The sequence below is a fragment of the Anastrepha obliqua genome, unplaced genomic scaffold (assembly GCF_027943255.1).
Source record: "Anastrepha obliqua isolate idAnaObli1 unplaced genomic scaffold, idAnaObli1_1.0 ptg000005lb, whole genome shotgun sequence".
Taxonomy (NCBI): Eukaryota; Metazoa; Arthropoda; class Insecta; order Diptera; family Tephritidae; genus Anastrepha; species Anastrepha obliqua.
The window spans coordinates 577416-583343 of NW_026562177.1; the positions used below are offsets into that span (position 1 = coordinate 577416).

General features: G+C 38.5%; 1 pseudogene; it reads left to right on the plus strand.

Annotated features, from left to right (window-relative positions):
• The first annotated feature begins 2696 nt into the window (after positions 1-2696).
• LOC129251157 (U2 spliceosomal RNA) lies at positions 2697-2879 on the plus strand (annotated as a pseudogene).
• The last annotated feature ends 3049 nt before the right edge of the window (positions 2880-5928 follow it).

Genomic DNA, 5928 nt, shown 5'->3' on the forward strand with positions numbered 1-5928 from the left:
TGGTGCATCTTCTTATGCTGGAATCTGGTGCTACAGATTACCATGTTTCGGGCCCCGGCGAAGTCGATCAGCCTCTGTCCGTTGCCGGATGTTTCGTTGTGCAGGCTGAATTTTCCGACTGTGGGACCAAAAATTCCCTCCTTGCCCACCCTGGCGTTGAAGTCGTCAAGCACGATTTTTATGTCGTGGCGGGGGCAGTGCTCATACGAACGCTCCAAGCACTCATAGAAGGAATCTTTGGTCGCGTCGTCCTTCTCTTCCGTCGGGGCGTGGGCGCAAATTAGCGATATGTTAAAAAAAAGTGTTTTGATGCGGATTATTGCGAGACGCTCGTCCACCGGAGTGAACGACAGTACTTGGCGACGAAGTCTCTCTCCCACAACAAATCCGACACCGAATTTGCGCTCCTTTACATGGCAGCTGTAGTAGACGTCGCAAGGTCCTATGGTTTTCTTGCCTTGCCCCGTCCATCGCATCTCTTGGATGGCAGTGATGTCAGCCTTTGCTCTTACGAGGACATCAACCAGCCGGGCAGAGGCACCTTCCCCATTAAGGGACCGGACATTCCAGGTGCATGCCCTCAAATCGTATTCCTTATTTCGTTTGCAGGGGTCGTCATCAGTGTTGGAAGTTCTCATCCGAGGCTTTGTTGCTGTTTTCATTGGGGGGGATTTTTAAGTGGCGGGTCCCAAACCCAGCGCACAACCAGCTATGCTGGGATGCTTCGCCTTCTCACGTTAGCTCACTCCCGAACGGGTGTTCCGAAGCTACCCAGAGGATACGTGGGCTAATCTCGGCCGTTGTGAGCTGCTTGAACCATATGTAGAAGAATCGTCCTGGCCACTCCCAAGTGAATGGCGATCAGTAACTTTCCCCACTTGCGTGGACTTCTACACATGGAACCATCCTCCATCCCTGCAACCTCCTCTACCATAAAGAAAACCACGTTTTGTAAAGTGAACTTCTTGAAAGTTGTATAAAATTTTCCAAAAAGTGTAAAAAAGTTCTAATAAACCACAAATTAAAATGCTTTGAACAAAATCATATTTTGTAAATTTTTTCAAGGTTCGGATTTCTTCAAATTTATAAATTACCCATAAACCATTCGAATTAAAAACAGGTGCAAAACAAAGGTTAGTGCCCTAGCCACTATTTATTCGTACCCAAGGATTTGTTCTCAAATAATTACACCCCATTGTAAAGCTATAAACACACCATTACTTAAAAAAAGGTATATACCTATGAAATGAGACTTGCAGATATTAGTCCATAGATGTCGATAGGGGTATTTTTAAATCTTCCCAAATGTCTGGTTTTTTTCATCTGTCATCTGTCAACAATATTCTATTCATTGTTTGTCACGTTTCATACAACAATGCATTTTTGTCGCTCTTGAAATTTCGTGCATTCAAACTACGATTTGCGGACATCGTTGACTTTCTGTTATCAATTGAAGAAAAATGCTTCTCAAGCTCATCAAATGCTTATAGAAGCTTATAGAAGCTTATGGTGGACATACTCTAAGTAGAGCACAGTGCTTCAGGTGGTTTGAAAATTCCGAAGTGGTGATTTTAGCGTGGAGAACGAGGACCGTGGCCGGCCACCGAAAAAGTTTGAGGACGCCGAATTGCAAGCATTGTTGGATCTTCATGTAACGGTCAAACGCAAGAAATGATAGCAGAGCAGTTGGGAGTGTCCAAAAAACCATTTCCAAACGTTAGAAAGATATGGGCATGATTTTAAAGGTCGGAAGATGGGTGCCGCATGAGCTGACAACGTGACAATGCACCGCCACATCGAAAAAGAGCGACCCCGGAATTGGTGGAGACGTACGATTGGGAACCGCTGGTGCATGCGGCTTATTCACCAGACTTGGCGCCTTCCGATTATTATTTTTTTGCATCGTTGGGCCACGCACTTTCCGAGCAGCGCTTCAATTCTCACGAAGAAGCCAAAAAATGGCTCGATGATTGGTTTGCGGCCAATGGAGTTCAAGTTTTTTGGCGCGGCATCCACAATTGCCTGAGAGATGGGAAAAATGTGTCGCTAGCGATAGCTATTATTTTGAAGAATAAATTTGTAACCATTTTTTGTTAATAAACGTTTGAAAATGAAAAAAGTCTCATTTTATAGGTATCTAACTGGTAGGTCATATTACAACAAAAACCATGTAACGCAGACTTTCTAACTTTGTACGAATTTCTTAGAAAGTCTAACTTTGTACGAATTTCTTCAAATTTCTTCCAAATTTTCAACTTTTTAACCAGAAAAACATAAAAAATTTCTTCTCTGGGTATGCAGTTTTATAGGCCAATGAATTTTAATGCAACGAAGTGCAAGTTTGAAGTGACAACAAAATACCTTTGATTTTTAACAATTTTTGAAGTGAAAACTTCTTTAGAATCGTTGGGAGTGATTTGAGGAAAAGTGAAACGAAAAAAGCGATCAACTTGGCTACGAAGCGTTATATTATATGTTGATATAAAAGTAGCGACGAAATAAATAAAAATAACTTTTATTTTTTCTTGTGATTTGAACCAAGGATTTTGGATCGGAAGCTCACATTGCTAGTCGCTCGGCTACCGCGCCATGCTGTCGTCGCTGGCCTAAAAGTTATTTAGTTACGAAGCGTTATATTATATGTTGATATAAATAATTTTTGTGAGCGTGTAATTCTCAAAAGTTTTATTAGGTTTATTATTTAAAATGTATTGACTAGGTAGTGTGGTTATCAGCTTAACATCTGATGATCCTCCATCGGAAGACAATAAATGTTAAACTGATTTTTGGAAATGGGCGGAGTGTTTTAGGGGCTTGCTCCTTCTCTGCCACGGGTTGACCCGGTATTGCAGTACCGCCGGGATTTCGGCTTTGAATAAATACAAGAAAAAATATACTAATACATTTAGCTTTGGTGGGAAGAGACATAAATTTTTATATGAATACAAGTAGACGAAAATGGAAGAAATTTGTAAGTCTGTTTCTTCGGTCCGTTTGGGTATTTTTTTTGACAACATCGAAACCAAAGCATTTGTATCATATTTTATCTATCATAAGCCACTCGTATCATTTGTTGAAATTGAAAACATTGGGGATGAATAATGATAAAATGAAGAAAATAAAATATGAACTTTATAGCAATATTATAATGAACCTATAATTATCCCGCTCCTAATGCTGCTTTCGTCTTATTCTCTCTCAGTTTGTTTTACGGAAGGTTTCACTTCTATCAAGTCTAACCGTTAGACTGGTATTTTTTTTTGTTGACGGTGCAAGCCTATTTCTTCCATATAAAAAAAATCAAACTTGTATGTGACATGACAACTCAATAAAAAAATTAAGAAAAATCGGGAATATTTTGTAGTCAATTGTAACTTGTGCTTTGTTAAAATAAAATTCAGTGCATTATGAAACTAAGGAGACAGAAAAATTCTTATTAAAAAGGTCAAACTTGTAATGATTTGTGAGAAACATTGTTGAAGTAAAGGTTTACACAAAGCCTCGTAACTCAAAGAACTCTCTGAAGGTCTCCATCGTGAAAGCGCTTACTACAATCGACAAAGAATAGTTTAAAAGGCTGGTCTCATAAATTTGTCCAACAAATTAACAGCATCATCCTGACCGCAATGAAATAAAAGTAAACGAGCTGGCAGATGACCAAACATTTTATTGCTCTGGCATTCGAACAACACGACTCGCACATGAAAAGGCAGATTAGAGCAGGGGATTAGGCGTCTGTAAAACTGCAAAAGCCATCTGTAATAGGATCGATCAACGGCACACTCGGTTCTTGGGAATATTTTTGGGTCATCTCTTGCTAGTGGTGCGTGGATTCAAGATCGGACTAACCAATGATGGTATATGTGGAAAATTTAGCCAGAAAACAGCACATAAAGCACTCTTACGCTTTCTCTTGCACTGTCTTAAAAACGGCTGAAATGTTAAAGGATCTCTCAAGGAAGGCTAGCTGAAATTTAAAAAGTAGAGTAGAAGAAATTATTAAATATTGCTAAAAGTGTTTTTATCCTAAATAATGTCTTGTTCAACTAATCGGATTCTATCTGGTATTGCAAGAAACCAAAGATCTATGTGTGCAAAAAGTAAGTCAAATTCATCTGGCTATTAATAGTTGTTCGGGTTTCTCTGTTATTAGGTATATCCGCAAGGTTAAAAATCATGAAGAAACTATTTTCGAAAATTTAAAAGTAGACCTTAAAATCTTTATAAAAATGCCCCCACCATTCTTTCATGACGATGTAATGGAGTTCCGGCAACTTGCCAATAAAATACAGCACAAATTTTATTTTTATTTTATTTTTACTATCGCCTTCCAAAATAAATAGTATTCACTGAACTCAGCACAAAGACTCAAACTTTACTCGCATGATTGGAAGAATGCGTGGCAATTCTCCAGAGATCAACACGATGGCTACCTCTTTCGTAGTCTCCTCTATACCGCCATTATGAGTTTCCTTGTGGTGGAGAATATAAAAATACATTAAGTGAGGATATCGGAGCTATGGATGAGGTGGGAAATCTTTAGGATGCCTATTCTTAACAACACCATTTTCAAAATAAGAAATAGATCGGTCAAAAATGTATGCCATCAAGCGTATCATTGAATTGGTACAAAACGTAATGAGCTGAGAAAAAACGTTGATGGTAGAGGGTTAAAGAGAATATAAGAAATGCCTTTTGTGGCTGTTGGAATAGATACATTTCACGATTGCGATGTAAAATATTATCTTTATTCTTCTTCTTTTTCTTGATTGGCACGATAACCACTTACTCGATTTTGCCCAACTCCTCCTCCATCTGATCTTCCAACGAAAGACGAGGCTTTCCTCGTCTTCTGCTACTACCAACAGGTACCGCATCGAATACTTTCCGACCCCGTTGCTATCCATTCTGATGAGATGGCCCAGCCAACGTAGCTGGATCTTTATTCACTGCACTCTGCCTATATCGCAGAAAAGCTCATATAGCTCTTTCTTCCATCGCCTGCGGCACTCACCGTCGCCAACTTGCAAAGGTCCGAAAATCTTTATTAGCCTAAATCAATTGAAAAAGTCGCATGTAACTCGATCGAAGTTCTTGGCGATTGCTCTAAGGATTGCCTATGTAAGGTGCCGAGGAGGGATTGTGTGGAAGAATTGCGCTTGTGATACCCCGACCTTCATTTAAAAGGTATCTTAGTTTTATACATAATATTCAAATGCTTCTAACTGAGTATTACTTCTAAATGGGTTTTTAACAAAAGAAGTGCATTTTTTCGGCAACAATCTTTCAATCTTCATTCCCCAGTTTTAATCACAATATATTTCTAAAAATTGTAAAGCAAGTTACCTTGGATAATTATGAAATTTATAAAATTTGTCTACGCCTTGCTTAACTTAAGTCCTCACTAGTTTATGGCCTCTGCAATTCTATTTATATTTCAGAGTTCACAAAAAAAGTCTTTTCTCAAGATAAGAAAAATCTTGTTTACTGTGCTTTTACCCAAATTCTCACTAATACATTTGCATGCCTGCTAATTCAGTTAGCAAATAGTTTGTCAACACCATTCCATTGGCTTAGGGTTTTATTTATCGGTCTATTGTGCTCCTAAAGCTTAAGTGACCGAGCTGAAATATTGTCCACATTTGGAGGAAAATTTATTAATACAAAATGGCATTCAAATAATTCAATATTCAAATTTCGAATGAACATCAACTTTTATTAAATAAAATTTCTTGCACCACATTGAAATTTTCTGCAAATGGGTGATCATTGCCTTAATGCCATAATAACAGTCGGTTTGGGGCTATTATAGCGGTTGACGTAGCGGTAAACTTAATTGATTCCATTAACCCGCAGTTGTAATAAATAAGTGTACTATTTCCGCATAGCTGGTTCCTATTTCTTGATGCGTGACCAATTTTATAATAT